This window comes from Zingiber officinale, chromosome 4B, assembly GCF_018446385.1.
Source record: "Zingiber officinale cultivar Zhangliang chromosome 4B, Zo_v1.1, whole genome shotgun sequence".
Classification (NCBI taxonomy): domain Eukaryota; kingdom Viridiplantae; phylum Streptophyta; class Magnoliopsida; order Zingiberales; family Zingiberaceae; genus Zingiber; species Zingiber officinale.
This window is the reverse complement of record NC_055993.1, coordinates 24,469,489-24,494,242: the sequence shown is the minus strand read 5'-3', so window position 1 is coordinate 24,494,242 and position 24,754 is coordinate 24,469,489. Positions and strand designations below refer to the sequence as shown.

General features: G+C 38.6%; 1 non-coding gene across 1 annotated transcript; it reads right to left on the bottom strand.

Annotated features, from left to right (window-relative positions):
• Positions 1–15,980: 15,980 nt before the first annotated feature.
• LOC121978881 lies at positions 15,981–16,090 on the bottom strand. Its single transcript, XR_006111213.1, has one exon. It is a non-coding gene; the product is annotated as a small nucleolar RNA R71 (small nucleolar RNA).
• Positions 16,091–24,754: the final 8,664 nt, after the last annotated feature.

The window sequence follows — 24,754 nt, the reverse complement described above, 5'->3', positions numbered from 1 at the left end:
AGCTCCACTACTCACATTAAGTGCTATCACTGGCCTCAGCATCCTGAGCATCAGTCTGACTCGTTCCTTCTCCGTGCTTACTAGCTCTGGGCATAAACGAGCTAGTCTATTGAATTTCTTCATTGCTTCTTCCACTGACAGGTCACCTTGTCTGAATTCTATGAACTCCTCATAATGCTTATTGGTGATCCGCTGACGGAAGAATTCTTCATAAAACTCTGCTTCAAAGTCAGCCCAGCTCATCTGATTGACTGCTCTCTTGCTCTTGACTCTCTCCCACCACATGCGTGCGTCTCCAGTCAGGCAGAAGGAGGCACACTTGACCTTCTCAACTTCTGGCCAGTCAAGAAGCTCCATGGTGCTCTCCAGTGTTTTGAACCAAGCCTGGGCATCCCAGGGCTCAGTCGTGCCTGAGAAGCTTTCTGGTTTCAGTTTCAGCCACTGGATGAGGTATGCTTCTTGTCTTCTAGGTGTTGTGGCGACTTCTAGGACAACCGATAGGACTTCTGCCACCACTGGGGTCTCCACCTTAATGGTTGGGGAAATGGGAGGAGCTGGCTTCTAATTGGTCATTAGATTGGCAATCACTTGCTGCTGCTCGCTACTTGTCTCTGAAATTGAGTAACAACTTCAAAGAGAATAGGCCCAGGGGTTCTGGGCTCTTTGTTCTCCTGATCTTGGTTCTCAGTATAAATGGTACGGGGATGTCCTCTTCTTGACATCCAATTATGCAGAGGAAAAAGACCAAATAGCTTCTCTAACCCTTCCTAATCATATATATATATATGAATAAAGAAAAGGGAAACAAAATCTTCTATCTTACTTAAGTACTTAAAAACAAATACTTTATACTGCAGTTAATCATAAGGAAAGCAGAATAAAGAAAGAATTTAAATACTTTCTTACTTGGAGACGGCAAGGATAATGTTGATGAGTGTGTGATGCTGGAGAATGGAACACTGCTCTGATACCAACTGTAGCGACCACCCTCCTTTATACTAATGAGGGTGACCGCTACTTGACTACTAACTCTACTTTCCTTTTATATTTTTTTTTTTAAAAAAAACCCATGCAATTAAGAAACAGCCCTCACTCTAAAGGAAATATAAGCAACACGCATGTCTACAAACACATGCCACTGTTTCCCACATGCATTACCTTCATCAGACTAAACTCATATAATAATCCTAACATGCAAAGCAATTATCAAGAAAATTCCAAAATGAGCAAAAACCTTTATTATGCGCATTCATCATCACAGGTATCTCACGCATGTTACGATTTTCATAATGGCATTTAGAACTTGTAATTCTATATATAAATCTTTGCATAATTCGGTCATGGCTACTCCTACTGGTGGCGCATGCAAAGTAATTCATTACTAGCAAAACCTTTAAACATTAATAAGGAAAACATTAACTAAACAACAGTGAAACCTTAAACTGAACTCATGTAGGATTTATCCTCGACCACTAAGAAAGTGCGGAGAAACAAAATAACAGCAGTAAACTGCACTCTCACATTTTTTTTCCCTTCCATAAGCACTAAACTACCCTTTGCTGGTCCTTTCCCAACATCAAATTAACACCACGACAGCAGTAACAAAAGTAACCAATTCATAATTAATCCAACAAATAACCAAAATAAACCAATCCTAGCAATAGGGAAGAACAAAACTGAAACAGAACCAAATCCGTATTTGCTTAAGGAAACCATAAGAAACTAATAGAAAAGGGCAGAACTAAATCGAAATTCTTTTAACAAATAAGATTCTTAATAAAAAGAATTAATAACTTCTTGGATTACTCCATAGTCCAGACATCACACACCCCTCTTGCATCTCCTTGCCGCCTTCCTCTATATCACTTTAGCTTTTCCTTTACCTTTATCTATATCTGCAGTAGGAGGAAAATAGTATCTATAAGCTTAGTAAGTGCTATCTACTCACAAAAACTCGATAAGAAATGCATGTGCATAAAAGAAAGCAGGAAATACATGCTCCACATGAAAATAGCAACTAAAACTAAATCATGCATCTCTAAAAGGAACAACAGATTTAACTTGCTAAAATTTGCAACTTAGATAAAAGAAACTGTTCTATTTGTTCCCCAACTTATACTCTTATACTTTAAAATAATAATCAACTTCTCTTGGGCCTGGCATTGTACCACTTTGCGCGCATTCTTAATAAGAATCGAGGTAGCTAATCCCGAAACTTACTAAGATACTTCTAGGCCTTGTGCCTAGGGGCATCTTGGAGCCCATCCCTTAGACCTTGTGTCCGGTACATGCCCTTTAAAAGTAAAATACTTTTTATCTTTAAACACTTCTTATAATAAAATGCCTTGGCATTTATTTAAGCACTTAGTGTGCTTTGATTCTAAATTCTGGAATTCAGGATCAACTTGTGACCTTGGTCTTGCTTTGCTTGTATTTCTCACATATATACATTATGCAAGAGATTCTAAAACCATATGCCACTGATATATATATCTGTATATATTCAAAACAAACTCAACAGTACTTTAAAAGACTACATGGTCATAGGAAATAAGTTTGGTCAGGCCCACGACAGCAGCAGATTCCAAATAGTAAGCTTGTAAAACTAATTCATTTTTGAATCTTAACAATCCTTTAATCATGCCGTGACTTGAAGGAAACATAACTACTTAGACATGCTTGAAATGTAAGGTAAATACATCTAAATAAGCATGCTGTAACAATCAAGGAAAACCATCAAAAATTCTGTCCGTGCTCTAAAAAAAACAACAAAAGGACTTGAACCAAAGCTCAAACCGAATTGCTAAAGCAAGGGTTGAAATCTAGACAATATGCTAGGATGAAGGGCTGTTCTTGCTTATTGCACAACAAAAATGCAAACAAAACTCCGAAAGCTACTCCTACCGCAGGTGAGAAGCACTTACATCGGGTTCTTGGACTTGCAACCGAAGGGAAATGCTCTAGGGTTTCGGTGGAGCTTCGATTCTACCGATTCCTTGTATTTCCCGAGTTCTCCTTGTCGGAATGGTCACCCACGGGTGAAAACCGGCCGGAAAAACCCTTCACCGACGCCGGAGGAAGGAAACCCTAGCCTTGGTTGCGGTTTCGCCCGAGAGAAGGAACGGCGCCGCGTGCGTGAGGAGAAGGGAAATTTCGTGAGAAAATTTTAGGTTTTCCTCTCTTAACTTAACCTCTTTTTATAACCTAGGGTTATTTTATTAAATACTATACCTTAAATATAATCCGTTCTTTCCTTAATTAACAACAGCCGCTGGCACAGTTGGTTGGCTGCGTTTTGCTTAAGGCGCAGCTCACGGGTTCGAGTCTCGGCTGCAACCATTTTTCTTCCTATTTATTCCCTAATCATTAACTACTGCTTAACTAGAATATTTCCCCTTCTTTAATAAGAACGCCCGCTAGCACAGTTGGTTGGGTCGGTTTTTCTTGGGTCACTCCGACCCGAGGTCGTGGGTTCGAATCTCACCTTCAACATTTTTTTAAAACTTCTTTCTTTTTGTAACCCTACTAAACGACCTCCAAAAAATTACGTAAAAATACTCTAAAAATTCTTAAAAATCTCTAGAATATTTTAAAAGTATTTACAAATATTTTGATGGACTTTTAGAACTTGAAATAGGGAAAATTGGGTCGTTACATGTCAAGGGTATTTTTGTGTGTGCATGATTGTATGTATTAAATACAACAGGAGCTGTATTAGTTTTAGGATTTTACATTTTTTGTTTCGATCTAGATTACATGTACATTCCTTTGTGGAATATAGGATCGATATATGTAAAATTCTATTTTTGTCGCGGATCGAATCCTTGCAAGGCGTGGTACTTATTGAGGACCAGAGACGCAGTGGAAAAAGAAGCAAGATAGATGCGGCGACTAGACCCGATTGCGGTGGCTAAAGATGGCAGCAGCTAGGGTTGACAGCATACGGAGGACAGTGATGGAAAAGACCATAATAGTTAGAAAATTATTTTTCCATATTTGTTGCTTTGTTTGCTGTGATGTGTGCTTGCATAGTTAAAATTCCTCACCTTAAATAACTAAGTGGGAGAGGGATTAGTAGATAAATTCCATGGTCTCCATTACTGGTTTGTAAGTGATGCGATAAACTTGCATGTTGGCTCTGAGTGCCTCCCTCTCCATCGGATGAGTTTGTTTGCAGATCACTAGATTAAACTTCCTTTATGGATGGTTATAGGAAATTATTTAGGAGCGTGTGATCTTCTCCATCTGAAGGGACACAATCCTATTTAATAGACTAAGTATCAAGTAATGGTATACACTTAGGCATATTTAATAGTATCCCCCCCATCGGAGTCACTACTATTATTTGTGCAACCGAAGGAAAAATCAACTATTAATTTTATTTGTCATAAAGTTAAGTTGACAAGAATAAAATTCATGGGTAAAACCTCCTCTTACAAATGTTTGATTTTTTATACGTCCACACTATCGTGGCATGCAAAATTCATGGTGTTTGAGGCGTTGGTAAATTTAAATAGTATTTTTTGAGGAATCAATATTATTCTAAATTTAGAGTCTTGACTAAAAGTTTATTTTGTGATTCTTAGGATGACTTTCAACCCACTGGCTATTATTCTAAAAGAGAACAAACTTACTGGTCCAAATTACATAGATTAGAAAAGAAACCTGAATATTATCCTAACTGCCGAAGGCTATAAGTTTGTACTGTTAGAGACCTACCCTGAAGTGCCTAATAATGATTCTAGTGAAGAGGAGATTGAGTATCATAAGAAATGGGTAAAGGCAGATGAGATGGCGCGGTGTTACATTTTGACTTCAATGTCAAATGTGCTGCAACATCAGCATCAGGACTTGCCAACTGCTTATGATATGATGAATAATCTCAAGGAACTCTTCAGACACCATAATCGGGCTGCTAGGCAAGAGGCAATGAGAAAGTTAATGACATCCACCATGTCAGAGGGGACATCCGTAAGAGATCATATCCTCAAGATGATGGCTTATTTGAACAAAATACAGATCCTTGGAGTCGAAATCGATGAGGAAACCCAGATCGATATTATTCTCCAAACACTACCCAGAAGTTTTGAGCAGTTCCGCCTGAACTATAACATGAACAAAAGGGCTTATACGTTGGTGGAACTTCTGACAGAACTTCAGGCAACAGAAGGTATATTTCGTCATAGTTCTCAGATTCACTTTACTGAAAATATTTCTACTTCTAAGTCGAAAGGCAAGAAGAAGAAGAAACAGGCTGGCTCTGCAAAGAAGGTGAAAAGATCTCTCAGTACTAGACCTAAAGCTGGTGTGAAGAAGCCAAAGGGCAAGTGCTTCATTTGCAAGTAGTCGGGACATTGGAAGGCGGACTGTCCTCGTAGGAATAAGAACAATAGAGGTATATCTTATTCTCTTGTAGTTGAAACTTGTTTAGCGGTGTTATCTACCAGTACCTGGTGTGTAGATACAGGAGCCACTGATCATGTCTACAATACATTGCAGGGGTTCCAGGAAACCCGACGACTATATGAGGGAGAGATAACGGTCTACATGGGCAATGCTACGAAAGTGGCGGATGTTGCAGTGGGAGACGTCTACTTATCATTTGATAGGAATAGAAGTTTGATTTTGAGAAATTATCTTTATGTACCAATTTTTAGAAAGAATTTAATTTCAGTTTCTAAATTTTTTATGGATGGATATTTTATTTCTTTTGATGACAAAATAATTATCAAGAAGAATATGGTTATTATCTGTTCTGGTATATTAGTAGGCAATTTGTATACTTTAAATCTAATTTCTCCCATAAAGCAACAAATGAAAATTAATAACACATCTTCTAATTCTAATAAGAGAAAGGAACCTTTGGAAATGAATCAAACATATCTTTGGCATCTAAGGCTTGGTCATTTTAACTTGAGTAGGATTCAAAGGCTTATAGCCGATGGACTCTTGGGTTCATTAGTGTTGAAAAACTTTCCAACTTGTGAATCTTGCTTGGAAGGTAAAATGACCAAGAGACCTTTTAAGGCCAAGGGGTATAGAGCCAAAGATGTGTTAGAACTTGTTCATTCTGATTTGTGTGGTCCTATGTCTATCCAGGAAAGAGGTGGTTTCGAATATTTTATATCTTTTATAGATGACTATTCGAGATATGGGTATATTTACTTGATGCACCACAAGTCTGATTGCTTTGATAAGTTCAAAGAGTATAAGGCTGATGTGGAGAAATGTCATGGTAAAAGTATCAAGACACTACGGTCTGATCGTGGTGGCGAAAACCTCTTTGGAGAGTTTAGGAATTACTTATCAGAGGCTGGGATTCAATCCTAATTGTCTGCACCTGGTATACCCCAACAGAACGGTGTGGCAGAACGAAGGAATATGACTCTTATGGAAATGGTTAGATCGATGATGAGTTATTCTGAATTACCAAATTTATTTTGGGGATATGCTCTGGAAATAGCAGCGCACATTCTGAACTTGGTACCTTCTAAATCAGTACCTTCTACTCCCATAGAATTGTGGAATGGGCGTAAGCCTAGTCTAAGACATATTCGAATTTGGGGTAGTCCAGCACATGTGCTGAAGGGAGACACTGACAAGTTGGAATCACGAACAGAAGTTTATCTGTTTGTAGGATATCCCAAAGGAACGAAAGGTAGTTTGTTTTATAATCCTAAAAATTAGAAGATCATTGTTAGCACCAATGCTCGATTTTTAGAGGAAGATTATATAATGGGCCACAAGTCCATGAGTAAAATTGTTCTAAAAGAAATAAGAGAGGACACGCCTAATTTAGTACCAACAGTACAAGATGAAATATCACAAGAAACTGCAACACGTATCACAAATGATACACAACCACAAACAGTGCCTCGTCATAGTGAGAGGGTTGTAAGGCAACATGAAAGATTCATGTTTTTGGGAGAGTCTTCGGACTTGATGCCTGGTGAACATGAACCTGATCCCCGGACATATGACGAAGCACTCCAAGATAAAGATGCAGTATCTTGGTAAAGAGCGATGAACTCTGAAATAGAATCTATGTATTCTAATAAGGTCTGGGAGCTCGTAGAACCACCTAATGGTGTAATAGCCGTTGGATGTAAGTGGATCTACAAAAGGAAAAGAGGGATAGATGGGAAGGTGGAAACCTTCAAAGCAAGGCTTGTTGCGAAGGGGTATACTCAGAAAGACGGAATCGATTATGAGGAAACCTTTTCGCCAGTAGTTATGCTTAAGTCTATCCGGATACTCTTATCTATTGCTGCTCATATGGATTATCAGGTTTGGAAAATGGATGTCAAAACAGCTTTCCTTAACGGAAGTCTTGAAGAAAACATCCATATGAAGCAACCAGAGAGGTTCATTGAAAAAGGCAAAGAGCATCTAGTATGTAAGCTAAATCCATCTATTTATGCACTGAAGCAAGCTTCAAGGTCTTGGAACATCCGGTTTAATGAAGTAATTCAGTCGTATGGATTTATTCAGTGTCTGAATGAGTCTTGTGTATGCAAGAAGTGTGATGGAAACGTGGTTGTATTTCTTGTACTATACATAGATGACATTTTGTTAGTTGGAAACAATGTCAAAGTGTTGTCGGAAGTAAGGGTATGGTTGTCCAAGCAATTCAATATGAAGGACTTAGGAGAATGTGCACATATTCTTGGGAACAAAGTAATAAGGGATCGTAAGAAAAGGATGTTGTGCTTGTCCCAAGCTTCATATATCGATACAATCCTAGCTCGTTTTAGCATGCAAGACTCCAAGAAAGGTTTTTCTACCTTTTAGGCATAGAGTAGCTTTATCTAAAGAGATGTCTCCGAAGACATCAAAAGAGATAGAGGACATGAAGGTAGTTCCTTATGCTTCGGCTGTCGGAAGCCTAATGTATGCTATGCTGTGTACGAGACCAGATATCTGTTTTACCGTGGGCATGGTTAGTAAATATCAAAGTAACTCTGGACAAGGACATTAGACTGTTGTAAAGCATATATTAAAGTACTTGAAAAGGACTAGAGATTATATGTTAATTTACCAAGCAGATGATTTGCTCCCTGTGGGTTACACGGATACTGACTTCCAATCAGATAGGGACAACAGTAAGTCTACATCAGGCTATGTGTTTACTTTAGGAGGTGGAGCAATTGCATAGAGGAGTGTTAAGCAGAAATACATTTTAGACTCAACCATGGAAGCCGAGTATGTGGCAGCCTCTGAGGCAGCCAAAGAAGTTGTATGGCTTAGGAACTTCCTAATGGACTTAGATGTGATTCCTGGTTTGCCCAAAATCATCACAATTTATTGTGATAATAGTGGTGCAGTAGCAAACTCGAAGGAACCATGAGCCCATAAGGCGAATAAAAACATAGAGCGCAAGTACCACCTGATACGAGACATCGTAAAGCGAGGAGAAGTTGTTATCACCAAGATTGTATCAGCAGATAACCTGGCAGATCTTTTCACTAAGGCCCTTCCGGCGAAAGCTTTTGATCGACATGTTGAAGGAATGAGAATCAGATGTATGGCAGCATTTATGACAACATAGTCTTTTAGTATAAGTGGGAGATTGTTAGAGTGTATACTAAAAGCCTAGCTTTTTGTAAACATTTATTTTTGAAATAAAGAATCACATTGGTCAAATGTCTACATACTAAGTGTAGTTGTTCAATTAATTTATATTGTAGATAATATGGTGTGTGGTGTCACACACAGAAGATCATGTTATCAATTCCTTATAAATTATAAATAGTAGCTCACGACTAAGATGGAAAGGAATAAACCATTGAAATAGTCGTAGTGTAATTTGTATTAGTTTATCTTAATTATAAAATTACACTAGTACACTCAGAGTCTATTGAGCTGGACCATTTAAGGTAAGTTCTTTTTATACTGACTAAAAGAATAAGACCTTTGTTATTATGGAAGTGTGTGCTCTTAATCCTGATATAATAACAAGCACATATATCTAGTATTTATTTCTTTGACTTATCAAAGGGTGCGATTTAGTTCGATAAATCAATAGGTCTGATAAGTTGGAAATGATATTATTTATAGTGTGTGTTGTTGATTATAGAAGGAAACTGTGTCCTAGTAATCTAGGTTGATGATGTCCCCAAGAGGAGCTCATAAGGATTGTCATGTAAATCCTGCAGGTGGACTTAGTCCGACATGACGATAAGGGTGAGTGATACTACTCTTGGAGCTAGATATTAATTAAGTGAGTTGTCAGTAACTCATTTAATTAGTGGACATTCAATATCTTAAACACAGGGAGACTAACACACTCATGATAAGAAGGAGCCCAAAATGTAATTTGGGATTGGTGTGGTAGTTCAATAATAATTCTTTAGTGTTATGAATTATTATTGATAAAATTAGGTTGGGTGTTCAGGGCGAACACGGAATGCTTAATTTCATTGGGAGACCAAAACCAATTCTTCCTCTAGGTCCCTATCGTAGTGTCTTATTTATAAAGTATTATACTCACCCATACCCACCTTCTTACCCATCTTAAGGTGGGTATGGGTGAGTATAATACTTTATAAATTCAGTGGGAGCATCATTTAATTAAAGGCCTAATTAAATGATTTTAAAAGAATATGATATTTATTTCTGCAAATTTTCTGTTGTAGAAAACCATGACGTCGAATACGAACTCTTTCTCCCTGCGTTCTATCCTTAAGAAGGACAAGCTCAACGGAGCAAATTTCCTGGACTGGTACAGGAACTTGAGAATAGTTCTCACTCAGGAACGTAAACTGTACATTCTGGAGCAGCCCATTCCGAAGGCTCCTCCTGCCGCTGCCACGCGAGCTGACCGGGATGCTTACAAGAAGCATCAAGATGACGCATTAGATGTGTCCTGTCTTATGCTCGCAACCATGAACTCTGAGCTTCAGAAGCAACATGAGTTGATGAGCGCTTACGATATGGTTGAACATCTTTGTCACCTATATCAAGGACAAGCAAGGCACTGGAAGAGGAACTCCAAAGAATACCTGGAAGATCTTACGAAGAAGAGAAATAAGATTTATACTTCAGGTATACATGTTATAGAAGTCAACCTCTCTATTTCTTCATCGTGGGTATTAGATACCGGATGTGCTTCGCACATTTTTACTAATGTACAAGCACTGAGAAATAGCAGAGCATTAACAAAGGGCGAGATAGACCTACAAGTAGGCAATGGAGCACGGGTTGCTGCCATTGCTGTAGGAACTTATCATCTATCTCTGCCCTCTGGGCTTATAATAGAGTTAGACGATTGTTGTTATGTGCCTGCATTGACTAAGAACATTATATCAGTTTCTTGTTTGGACAAGAAAGGATTCTCGTTTATAATAAAGAACAAATGTTGTTCTGTCTATTTAAACGATATATTCTATTGTAGTGCACCTCTGATGAACGGACTCTATATTCTAGACCTTGAGAGCCCTATCTATAACGTTAGTACCAAGAGGTTCAAATTGAACGATATGAACCAAACCTACCTCTGGCACTGTCGCTTAGGTCATATAAATGACAAGCGCTTATCCCAGCTCCATAAGGATGGTATGCTGGACTCATTTGATTTTGAATCATATGAGGTATGCGAGTCATGCCTATGAGGCAAGATGACCAAGACTCCCTTTAGTGGGCACAGCGAGAGAGCGACTGATTTGTTAGGACTCATACATAGTGATGTATGTGGCCCTTTCAATGTCGCTGCTAGAGGCGGTTATAGGTACTTCATCACATTTGATGACTTCAGGAGATACGGTTATGTGTACTTAATGACACATAAGTCCGAATCTTTGAAAAGTTCAAAGAATTCAAGAATGAAGTACGGAACCTGGCAAGAGTATTAAGATACTTCGATCCGATCGAGGTGGAGAATACCTTAGCCATGAGTTCCGTGACTATCTAGCTGAGTGTGGGATTCTATCCCAACTCACTCCTCCTGGAACACCACAGTGGAATGGTGTATCCGAACAGAGGAATCGTACCTTATTAGATATGGTACGATCTATGATGAGTCACACAGATCTTCTGACATATCTATGGGGATATGCTCTAGACACGGCAGCTTTCATACTCAACCGAGTTCCATCAAAAGCCGTGATAAAGACTCCATATAGGATATGGACTGGGAGAGATGCCCAGGTGTCTTTCATGAGGATTTGGGGTTGTGAGGCTTACGTTAGATGTCAAGTCTCAGACAAATTAGGACCCAAATTCGACAAGTGTTACTTTATTGGATATCCCAAGGAAACTAAGGGATATTACTTCTACATTCCCAGTCAGCACATGGTAGTTGTGGCAAAGACTGGGGTCTTTCTAGAAAGGGACTTTGTTTCTAGAAAGACTAGTGGGAGTGCGTTCGATCTTGAAGAAGTTCAAGATGCGAACAATAGTACTGATGCCTCGATGGAAGTTGAACTGAAACCACAAAGTGTTGTGGATGATGTTCCACAAAGAGTTGAGGAACAACAACCAGTTCAAGTAGACATACCTCTTCGCAGGTCTGATAGGGTACGTCGTCAGCCTGAGAGATACTCATTTCTCTTGTCTGACCATGATGACGTTGTGCTCATAGAGGATGAGCCTACCACCTATCAGGAAGCTGTGATGAGACCAGATTCCGAGAAATGGCTAGAAGCCATGAGATCCGAGATGGAATCCATGTACACCAACCAAGTATGGACTTTGGTTGATCCACCTGAAGGGGTAAAACCCATAGGGTGTAAGTGGGTCTTTAAGAGAAAGACTGACATGGATGGACTTATCTATAAGGGTCGCTTGGTAGCTAAAGGTTTCAAGCAGATTCATGGTATTGACTATGATGAAACCTTTTCTCCAGTAGCGATGTTTAAGTCCATTCGGATCATGCTTGCTATTGCAGCCTACCATGACTATGAGATATGGCAGATGGATGTCAAAACCGCGTTTCTGAATGGAAACCTACTCGAGGATGTGTACATGACACAACCTGAGGGTTTTGTAGATCCACAGCATACTAGCAGAGTATGCAAGCTGCATAGGTCCATTTATGGACTAAAGCAAGCTTCTCGGAGCTGGAATCTTCGATTCGATGATGCAATCAAACAGTTTGGTTTCATCAAGAATGAAGATGAGCCTTGTGTCTACAAGAAGGTTGTAGGGGATATAGTTGTCTTCCTCATATTGTATGTGGATGACATACTACTCATTGGGAAGGACATCCCTATGCTTCAGTCTGTCAAGACTTGGCTAGGGAGTTGTTTCTCAATGAAGGACTTAGGTGAGGCATCCCGCATTCTAGGGATTCAGATCTATAGAGATAGATCTAAGAGATTGCTTGGCCTAAGTCAGAGTACATACATTGACAAGGTACTCCTTCGGTTTGCCATGCAGAACTCCAAGAAGGGATTTCTGCCGATGTCACATGGCGTGAGTCTTTCGAAGACTCAAGGTCCCTCTTCTAGAGAGGAAAGAGACTGCATGGATCAGATCCTTTATGCCTCAGCCATAGGATCGATCATGTATGCCATGCTATGTACTCGACCTGATGTCTCGTATGCTTTAAGCATGACGAGCAGATACCAGTCAGATCCAGGTGAAAGTCACTGGATAGCGGTCAAGAATATTCTTAAGTACTTACGAAGGACTAAAGAATATTTCTTGATATATGGAGGCAATGATGAGCTAACTATAAAGGGTTATAGTGATGCTAGCTTCCAGACCGATCAGGATGATTACCGATCGCAGTCAGGGTTCGTGTTTTGCTTAAATGGTGGTGCTGTGAGCTGGAAGAGTTCGAAGCAGGACACAGTAGCTGATTCTACAACAGAGGCCGAGTATATTGCTGCATCAGAGGCAGCAAAGGAGGCAGTTTGGATCCGCAAGTTCATCACTGAACTTGGGGTGGTTCCTAGCATCGCTGACCCAGTTGAGCTCTATTGTGACAACAATGGAGCTATAGCACAGGCGAAGGAACCTCACTCACACCAGCGGACCAAGCACAGCGCTTTCATCTCATTCGAGAGATTATCGATAGAGGAGATGTGAAGATTTGCAGAGTACCTACAGAGGCTAACATCGCAGATCCCTTGACCAAGGCTTTGGCACAGAGAAAGCATGATGGTCACACTAGGTCATTAGGCCTTAGAGCCTATACTGATTGGCACTAGTGCTAGTGGGAGATTGTTAGTTAGAGCCCTAGAGCCAATCATTTGATGATTGTATGGACTCATGTATATCATATTCTTGTATATATATTAAGGCATTTGGTTTTGGTTATTATGCTTATTTGTATTAGTGCCAGATAAAATAAGTATAGTAACGTCCTTGAGTAGAAGGTTCTTACCTATATCAATCGATTGGTTGAATCGATAGTGAGATGATATAGGGAACACTACTCTAATTCATTCCTAGTTGAGTATTAACATTCAGGGACAATGTTAATACAATAAGACTAGCATGTAGGTCAGCTCGATGACTTGATCTCACAAGTCATGGATATAGAGATATCAAGCTGACATATGGGTATGCATTAGAGAATGTATACTGAATGACCCGCCATGAGAAAGTATCATGGATCGTTATATGAGTGTCATATACTTTCTCATGTGGCTATTAGTATGACTATTAGTCCTTAGACCTAAAGTCACCATGGATCCCTACATAAGGAGTTATGTACTTTGGTTTCGTCAAACGTCACCCGTAACTGGGTGGACTATAAAGGCGATTACTGGGTATGTAACGAATTATGCAGAGGGATGTGAGTGATGTAGATGAGATCTATCCCTCCTATATGACGGGAGTGACATCGATATTCTTGATAGAGTAAGACCACAAAGTGTATGGTCATACCCAAATGAGTCAATATGAGATATTGAGCTCATTTGATTGAGTGAGTCTACTTGGAGTTCAAGATTTAGATTGGTCAGAGGATGACACGGTCTATGCCTCACATTGATCAATCTAGATGTCTAGGATAGAAGGACACTTGTCATATATTGTGAGGAGTCACAATTAGTAGTCACAAGGTGATGTTGGATCTCGACATTTCTTGTAACTTGGGTAGCAATGATGTATTGCTAGATGCCGCTCATTGCTTATGTTTCTAAAGGAGTTTAGAAACATTGCCAACATTACAAGAACCTATTGGGTCACACACAAAGAACAAGTGGATGGAGATTAGGTTCATATGATGAACCAATTGGATTAGGTTCATATGATGCACCAAAGATTGGATTCAAATTAGACTTATTGAGTTAGACTCAATTAGATTCAATTGTTGAATGAGTCTAATTTAAATTTGATTCATTGAGTCAATTTATATTAATGAATTGAGATTCATTAAATTGAAATTGACTTGAATCAAAGGTTGGATTTAACTCAACAAGGAAGACAATTGGTCAAGTTTGACTTGACCAAGTAGAAGTTGAAACATCAAGTTTGACTTGATGTGTTGCCACATCATAAGGATGACTCATCCTTGCCACATCACATGCCACCTCATGGAGGTTACAACACTTCCCATTCCATTTAATGTGGCCGGCCACATTAAATGAGGGAGTTATGTGTGTGGCCGGCCACACTAAAGAGTAAATGGTTTTCATTTAGTGTGTATTGATGTGTGGTAATTGTCTCATCTTCTTCCTTGCTTCTTCCTTCTCTTCTCTTGTTGTTGCCGTGACTTCCTTGGTGTGGAGAAGGTGGTTGAGTGAATTCCAAGAGCAAAGGAAGAGTGAAGATCACAAAGAAAGGATACTACTAGTGAGTGTATAAGATTTTTCTTTTGTATCTTCTTCTTTTCTTCCTATCCAATCCCATTCGAGAGCTCTAGAAAGTGCTAGCACACTTGGGGCTCTCTTCTCCATCCTTTGAGTGTGAGAGACACTCCTTGTTCGTGTGGATATCATTAGAGGAGTGTCTAAGTTGACACTCTCGAGATCCGGCGTACCGTTGGACGAGCGGGATTTGCGAGGGCACGCATCAAAGGTATAAAGTGTTTTCCTTTGTAGATCTACTGTAGATCATTGTTTATAACTCGTACTCGTGTTTTCGAAATTTTTCTTTGCACGGATCCTACGGCTTTGGGTGATTCGGGGTTTCCGCGACGCGAAAAGCGATTTTCGCGGCCCGAAAAACCCAACATATGATTCTAGGTTTCAAATTTGTGATTCGAGTTTATGTTTTTTTTTTTGTTTTTTTGAACTTGTGATTCGATTATTCTTTTTGGTTAAACCTAGGGTTACTATAAAGAAATTAAATATTAAATTTCGTTGAAAGACTTTGTCTAGGAAATGGTGGATGCTCCCATACCCAAGAAGGCCTAGTGTCTCGCCATGTTTAACCTGGAAGCCGATCTCTGAAATTAATATTTAATTGAATTTGTAACATGAGTGGATTTAGATCAATAATGTTAAGTATCGTTTGCGATCCAAGTCTAAACCTCTAAGAATAGATAAGTTAAATTTGGAATCAATAATGTTAAGTTCCATTTGCGATTCCTAATTTAATTTCTAAAGAACACAATAGGTTGTTAGGAATGGTTCAGGACTTGTACAAAATTTTTGTACAGGCGAACCGGTACGATATTCCGAGTATCAACCAACAGAAAAAACCTACAAAAGAAACAAGAATAGAAATGGTAAACAAACCTTTCGAAGATTATGTAGTACCTTATGCTCGAGGACTCCGGTCTAGCATCATAAGACTATCTATTAAAGCCAATAATTTTGACACAAAGCCTGCTATAATAATTATGGTGCAACAACATCAGTTTGGAGGAGGAGCGCATGAGGATTCAAAGCTGCACCTAGAGGTTTTCTATAAAATGTGTGGGACAATAAAGATGGATGGAGTATAAAGCTGTGAGATTGCTCCTATTTGGTTTTTATTTAAGGGATGGAGCAAAATTATGACTCTCTTTATTATCTGCAAACAACAATACATCTTGGGAATTGTGTGAGCAATTATTACATGATAAGTTCTATCCATTTAGCAAGATGACACATATGTCGAATTCAATTGCTAGCTTTATACAGACTGAAACTGAATTTCTTTATGAAGCATGGGATGTATTTAAAAATATGCTCAGATTATGCCCACACCATGGCCTAGAAAAATGGTTAGTGATCCACATATATTATAACTAAATCAATTATCATACAAAGGTATCTTTTGACTCTACAGCTGGTGGATCACTTATGAACAAAAGTCTTGATGAATCTAAAGAAATTATAGAGAGTGTGACTCTTAATCATCATTAATGGGCATCAGAAAGAAGTGGAAGTTCCTTTCTTGAAAATCCTATTAAGGTACCCGGTAAATATGATATTGATGCTTTGTGTCTAATATCTATAAAAATGGATGCCTTAACAGAGAAGTTTGAGTGTATGAGGACCAACACGATCATCGCAATTGTAGGAATTTGTGAATCATGTGGAAGCATGGAACATGCTTAAGAAGTTTGCCCACTTGGAGTCATTTTTACTCAATTAGCTCAAATTGAACAATGTGACGCTATTGGCAACTTCAACACAAGGTAAATAACCCATACTCCAATACATATAATTAGGGTTGGAAGAATCACCCTAACTTCTCCTACAAAAATAATCAAGATCAAGGGCAAATAATTGGACAAAGATAAAGTTATTAACTAGGGAAACAACAAAGCTATCCACCACAATAACAACAGCAACAATAAGGCTATCAACCATCCTGAACAGAAAAACATCTTGAGGAGATTCTACCTACATAGTTAGAAATGAAAAATGACCTCAAGGAACTCAATCAAAGGATGAAATTTTTTGAAAAGCACATGAAAATGCTTGATAGACAAGTGGTACAAATAGCTTCATCTTCCTCAAGAACACTAGGAGTTTTTCTAGGACATCCAGATGTAATTCCAATTGAGCACTATAATCGAGCTGAGCTTCGAAGCGAACTGACCTTAAGAGATCCCCAAGTGACTACTTCCATTAAAGAGATTGACACTCATGGGGAGCCCTCTCCCTTCTTCATCTCACTTGGGTGGCACTCAAGAAGAGGAGGAGAGTACCATTCAGATTGAAGAGCTTCCTTCACCAATAATACAAAGTCAAGCAATTTATTTTCCCTAAAGACTAGGCAATTCCAAGAAGGAGGAAGAATTTGGTAATTTTTTGGAAAAAATCAAAGAACTCTACATCGAGATTCCTTTAATAGATGCATTGCATCAAATGTTGAAATTTTCTAATTCATGAAGGAGATTTTATCCAATAAAAGAAAGAAGGAAGGTTATGAGACTGTGGCTTTCATCGAGGAGTGTAGTGCTCTACTGCTAGACACCTTGCATTCAAAGTTCCAAGACCCAGAAAGTTTTTCTATTCCTTTCAAGATAGGAACTATAGTAATTGGTAAGGCTTTCTACGACATGAGTGATAGTGTAAGTCTCATTCCTTTTCCAATTTGTAATAAGCTGGGACTCAAGAACTTTAAGTTGACTATAATGGCATTACAACTCATTGACCATTCATGTAGATACCCAATGGGTATCATTAAAAACATGCTAGTGGAAGTATGGGGCTGCATTATCCATATCAACTTTGTCATTATAGACATGGAAGAGAATCCAAAGATTCCAATAATTCTTGGAAGGCCCTTCCTCACCACTACAGGAGCTTTAATTGATATAAAAAATTATAAATTATTTTTGGTAATAGGCAAGAAAAATCTAGAATTTGATTTATCTAAATCCTCTAACTATGTCTTTTCTCTCAAAAGTAGTGGTAATAGGTTGGATGAGTTCCAACAAGATATGATGATGTTTCATCATCAAGGGAGGCCACCAAATATTGTACCTAGTCTGAAAAATAAGTGTTGGGATGTATACTATAAGCCTAACTTTTGTATGAACATCTGTTTTGAAATATTTTGAAATGAGAATCACTTTGGTCAAATGTTTGCATTTTATATTTATATATATGTCAATGCAATTGTCCATTTAATTTATATTGTAGATAACATAGTGTGTGGTGTCATACAGAAGATCATGTTATCGGTTCCTTAAATTATAAATAGTAGCTCACAACCAAGATGGATTGGGACAAACCATTGGAACGGTTATAGTGTAATTTGGTATTAGCCTGTCTTGACTATAAAATTACACTAGTACACTATGTGTGTATTGAGCAGGACCATTTGAGGTTGTTTGATTTGTACTGACTACATAAAAGAATAGAACCTTTGTTATTATGGATGTGCGTCCTTTTTATCCCTATATAATAACAAGCACGTATACTTAGTATTTATTTCTTTAACTTATCAATGGGTGAGATTTATTCGTTAAATTAATAGGCCCAATGAGTTGGGAAATAATACTGTTTATATGGTGTATTGTTGATTATAGAAGGAATCTGTGTCCTAATTATTTAGGCTGATGATGTCCCCTTAAGGAGCTCACAAGGATTATCATGTAAACCCTACAGGTGGACTTAGTCCGGCATGATAATAAAGTTGAGTGGTACTACTCTTGGAATCAGATGTTAATTAATTGGGTTGTCAGTAACTCAATTAATTAACGAACATACGATATCTTAAACACAGGGAGATTAACTCACTCATGATAAGAAGGAGCCCATATTGTAATATGGGGTTGGTGCGGTAGTTCAATAATAACCCTTTAGTGGTATGAGTTATTATTGATGGACTTGAGTTGGGTGTTTGGGCTGAACACAGGAAGCCCAAGCCCATCAGGAGGCCTAAACCAATTTCTCCTCTAGGCCCCTGTTGTAGCCTCTATATAAAGCCTCGCATCCACCCCAACAGAATTCGGTTATAAAAGGGGAGGTGGCGCCCCCTAAACATAAGTTTTCCACAACTCTCTTGCTTAGGGTCGGCGGCACAAGGTTCTTCTTCTCCACCTTAGGGGCGGCGGCACAAATCTCTTCCAACTCCACCTTAGGGCCGGCGGCTTAGAGGAGAGGAAGAAGAGGAGAGGGCGCCCATCCTAGAGCCTCCTTTTGGTGGTCGACGGTTTGGAAACAAAGAAGAGAAGAAGGGTAGTTTTTGTCTTGGTAGATCATCACCCACACGACATCCAAGAAGAGGAGAGGAATATAGTAGAAGATCAAGAGGTCTTTAGCTACAAAGGAAAGGTACAACTAGTTCTTTGATTCCGTTGCGTAATTAGTTTAATTTTCTTTATATCAATTTTAAATACCAACACAAGAGGCAAGCTATTTTGTACTTCGATCAAGGTGTGCTTTGATCTGTCAAGAACTTGCTTGATTGATCAAACACATGTCTGATCAAACATGCGGGTTGCTAGGAAAGGTTATGTACTTGTATAATTTTTGTATAGGGAAATTTAAATAAAACGGAATTCCAGCACCTTCAAGTGGTATCAGAGCGAGTTTTCTGACTCTGTGTGATTGGTTTTCGGTTAAATTATGCACTGCTCATATATAAGTTTAGGCAGGATACTAGTACGATGTGCAAGAAAGATTAACTCTATGGTTGCAGGCATCCTAAGTCCAACTATTATGGTTTTTTATGCTTATGTGTGATTTGAACCCTCGGGTATTTCAAGGTTGTTTTGTGTTGTGCATGATTGTAATAATTAAATACGGCTGATTGCTATAATATTTTTTACATTTTGTTCGATCTAAATTACATGTAAATTCTTTTGTGGAATATAGGATCAATAAATGTAAATTTTTATTTCTTTTTGTTGTGGCTTGTATCCTTGCTATGCGTGGTGCTATTTTAAGGACTGGAGGCGCGGCGAAGAAGGAAGAAAGATAGACGCGACGGCTTGATCCATTGGCGGTATATTGGAGGACAGTGATGGATGAGGCCATAATAGTTGAAAATTTTATTTTCATATTTATTGCCTTTATATGTTGTTTTATGTGCTGTGATGCTGTTTTTATGTGTTGTGATGTGTGCGCATGTTAAAATTCCTCAATTTAAATAACTAAGTGGGAGAGGGATTATTTAAATAAATTCCACGGTCTCCATTACTGGTTTGTAAGTGATGCATTCAAACGTGTGCGATGGATTTAAGTGCCTTCCTCCATATTGGATGAGTTTGTTTGCAGATCACTAGATCAAACTTTCTCTATAGATGATTATAGGAAATTATTTAGGGATGTGTGATCTTCTCCATCTGAAGGGGCACAATCCTAATTAATGGACTAAGTATCAAGTAATGGTATATACTTAGGCGCATTTAATAGTATCCTCCCTATCGGAGTCACTGCTATTATTTGTGTGGCCAAAGATGAACCAATTATTAATTTTATTTGTCATAAAGTTAGGTTGACAAGATAATAAAATTAGTGGGTAAAACCTCCTCTTACAAATGTTTGAATTAGTATACGCCCACACTATTGTGGCATACGAAATTCACGGTGTTTTGAGGTATTGGTGAATTTAAATTATATTGTTTGAGGAATCAATATTATTTTAAATTCTAAAGTTTTGATCAAATATTTTATTTTGTAATTCTCAGGATTTCAAAATGGCTTTCAATCCTCTTGCTGTTATTTTAAAAGAAAATAAACTTACTGGTCCAAATTATATTGATTGGAAGCGAAACTTAGACATTGTCTTAACTGCTGAAGAATACAAGTTTGTACTTTTCGAGGTCTGTCTTAGCGTGCCTGATAAGGATTCTAGTGAAGAGGAGATAGAGAGACATAGGAAATGGGTCAAGGCAGATGAGATAGCGTGGTGTTACATTTTGGCTTTTATGTCAAATGTACTGCAACATCAGCATCAAGCCATACCCACTGCCTATGACATGATGCTCAATCTCAGGGAACTCTTCGGACACAAAAATCGGGCTACCAGGCAGGAGGCCATGAGAAACTTAATGACGATCACACTGATTGAGGGGACACCCGTAAGGGATCATATCCTCAAGATGATGGCTCATATGAATGAGATAGAAGTCCTTGGAGTTGAAATCGATGGGGAAACCCAAATCGATATCATTCTGCAAACGCTGCCCAAGAGTTTTGAGCAGTTTCACCTAAATTATAACATGAACAAAAGGGTTTATTCGTTGGCGGAACTTCTGACAGAACTCCAAGCGGCAGAAGGGTTATTTCATCAAAGTTCTCAAGTTCACATTGCTAAAAATATTTCTGCCTCTTAGCCGAAAGGCGGAAAGAAGAAGAAGAAACAAGTTGGTTCGGCAAAGAAAGTGATTCGACCTCAAGGGACTGGGCTGCAAGTAGGTGTGAAGAAGCCGAAAGGCAAGTGCTTCACATGCAAGCAGTCTGTACATTAGAAGGTGGACTGTCCTCGTAGAAAGGAGAACAATAAAGGTATATCTTATTCATTAGTTGTTGAAACATGTTTAGCAGTGTTATCTACTGGTACCTGGTGTGTAGATACGGGAGCCACTGATCATGTCTGCAAGTCATTGCAGAGGTTCCAGGAAACTAGACGACTACATGAAGGGGAGATCACCGTCTGCATGGGTAATGCTACGATAGTGGCAATTGTTGCAGTGAGAGATGTTTATTTATTTTTTGATCGGAATAAAACTTTGATTTTGAAAAATTATCTTTACGTACCATATTTTAGAAAGATCTGGATTTCAGTTTCAAATTATTTATGGATGGATATACTGTTTCTTTTGATGACAAAGTGGTTGTCAAGATAAATAGGGTGGTTATATGTTCTGGTATGTTGGTTGGCAATTTCTATACTCTTAATCCAATAACTCCCACAATGCAACAAATGGAAATTAATAACACATCTTCTAATTCTAATAAGAGAAAGTAACCTTCGGAAATTAACCAAACATATCTTTGGCATCTAAGGTTGGGTCATATTAACTGTAGGATACAAAGGTTAATAGCCGATGGACCTTTGGGTTCATTAGTAGTGGAAAACTTTCCGACCTGTGAGTCTTGCTTGGAAGGAAAAATGACCAAGAGGCCTTTTAAGGCAAAGGAGTATAGAGCCAAAAAAGTGTTGGAATTGGTTCATTCTGATTTGTGTGGGCCTATGACTATCCAGGCAAGAGGTGGTTTCGAATATTTTGTCTCTTTTATAGACGACTATTCGAGATATGGGTACATTTACTTGATGCACCGCAAGTCTGAGTGCTTTGATAAGTTCAAAGAGTACAAGCTGATGTAGAGAAGTGTCATGGTAAAAGTATCAAGACACTACGGTCTAATCGTGGTGGAGAGTGCGTCTTAGGAGAGTTTAGGAGTTACTTATCAGAGGTCGGGATTCAATCCCAATTGTCTACACCTGGTTCACCCCAACATAATTATGTGGCGGAATGAAGGAATAGGACTCTTATGGAAATGGTTAGATCAATGATGAGTTATTCAGAATTATCAAATTCATTTTAGGGATATGCTCTAGAAACGGCGGCGTACATTCTGAACTTGATACCTTCTAAGTCAGTACCCTCTACTCCCACAGAATTGTGGAATGAGCGTAAGCCTAGTTTAAAATACATTCGGATTTGGGGTACTCCAACACATGTGTTGAAGGGAGACGCTGATAAGTTGGAATCACGTATATAAGTTCGCTTGTTCGTGGGATATCCTAGAGGAACGAAAGGTGGTTTGTTTTATAGTCCTAAAGATCAGAAGGTCATTATTAGCACCAATGCCCGATTTTTAGAAGAGGACTATGTAATGAACCATAAGCCCATGAGTAAAAATATTCTTGAGGAAACAAGAGAGGACACTTCTACTTTAGTACCAATGGTACAAGATGAGATACCACAAGTAACTGCAACACGTGTAATAAATGATGCACTATTGCAGGTAGTGCCTCGTCGTAGTGGGAGGGTTGTTAGGCGACCTGAAAGATTCATGTTTTTGGGAGAGTCTTCGGACTTGATCCCTGGTGAACATGAAGGTGATCCCTGGACATATGATTAAACACTCCAAGATAAAGATGCAGCATCTTAGCAAAGTGCAATGAACTCTGAAATAGAATCTATGCATTCTAATTAGGTCTGGGAGCTTGTAGAACCACCAAATGGTGTAAAAGTTATTGGATGTAAATGGGTCTACGAAAGGAAAAGAGGAACAGATGAGAAGGTGGAAACCTTTAAAGCGAGGCTTGTTGCGAAGGGGTATACTCAGAAAGAAGGAATCGATTATGAGGAAACTTTTTCGCCGGTAGTCATGCTTAAGTCTATCTAGATTCTTTTATCTATTGCTGCTCATATGGATTATGAGGTTTGGAAAATGGATGTCAAGACATCTTTCCTTAACAGAAGTCTTGAAGAAAACATCTATATGAAGCAACCAGAGAGATTCATTGCGAAGGGCAAAGAGCATCTTATATGTAAGCTCAATCGGTCCATTTATGGACTGAAGCAAGCTTCGAGATCTTGGAACATCTAGTTTGGTGAAGTGATCTAGTCTCATGGATTCATTCAGTGTCCAGATGATTCTTGTGTATACAAGAAAAGTGACGAAAATATGGTGATATTTCTTGTACTATACGTAGATGACATTTTGCTCATTGGCAACAATGTCAAAGTGTTGTTAGACATAAGGGTATGGATATCCAAGCAGTTTGATATGAAGGACTTGGGAGAATGTGGACATATTCTTGGGATCAAAGTAATAATGGATCGCAAGAAAAGGATGTTGTGCTTATCCCAAGCTTCATATATCGATATTATCTTAGCTTGTTTTAGCATGAAAAACTCCAAGAAAGGTTTTCAACCTTTTTAGCATGGAATACCTTTATCTAAAGGGATGTGCCCTAAGACATCAAAGGAGATAGAGTAGATGAAGGCAGTTCCTTATACTTTGGCTGTAGGAAGCCTAATGTATGTGATGCTATGTACGAGACCGGATATCTGTTTTGTCATGGGCATGGTTAGCAGATATCAAAGTAACCTAGAACTGGGACATTGGACTGTCGTAAAGCATATATTAAAGTACCTGGAAAGGACTAGAGATTATATGCTGGTTTACCAGGCAGATGATTTGCTCCCTGTCGGTTACATGAATTCAGACTTCCAATCAGATAGGGACAGTAATAAATCAACCTCGGGGTATGTGTTTACTTTAGGAGGTGGAGCCATAGCATGGAGGAGTGTTAAGCAGAAATGCGTTTCAGACTCCACTATAGAAGCTAAGTATATGGCAGCCTCTGAGGCTGCTAAAGAAGCTGTATGGCTCAGAAACATCTTGATGGACTTAGATGTGATTTCTGATTTGCCCAAAGTTATCACAATTTATTGTGACAATAGTGGTGCAGTAGCAAACTCGAAGGAACCACGAGCCCATAAGGCAAGTAAACACATTGAGCGCAAGTACCACCTGCTACGAGACATCGTAAAACGAGGAGAGGTTGTTGTCGCCAAGATTACATCAGCAGATAACCTGGCAGATCCTTTCACTAAAGCCCTTCCGGCGAGAGCTTTTGATAGGCATGTTGAGGGTATGAGAATCAGATGTATGGCAACATTTATGGCAACATTTAAGGCAACATATTCTTTTAGTATAAGTGGGAGATTGTTGGGATGTATATTATAAAACTAGTTTTTGTAAGAACATCTATTTTGAAATATTTTAAAATGAGAATCACTTTGGTCAAATGTTTGCATTTTATATTTATATATATGTCAATGCAGTTATCCATTTAATTTATATTATAGATAACATGATGTGTGGTGCCACATAGAAGATCATGTTATCGGTTCCTTATAAATTATAAATAGTAGCTCACAACCACGATGGATTGGGATAAACCATTGGAACGGTTGTAGTGTAATTTAGTATTAGTCTGTGTTGACTATAAA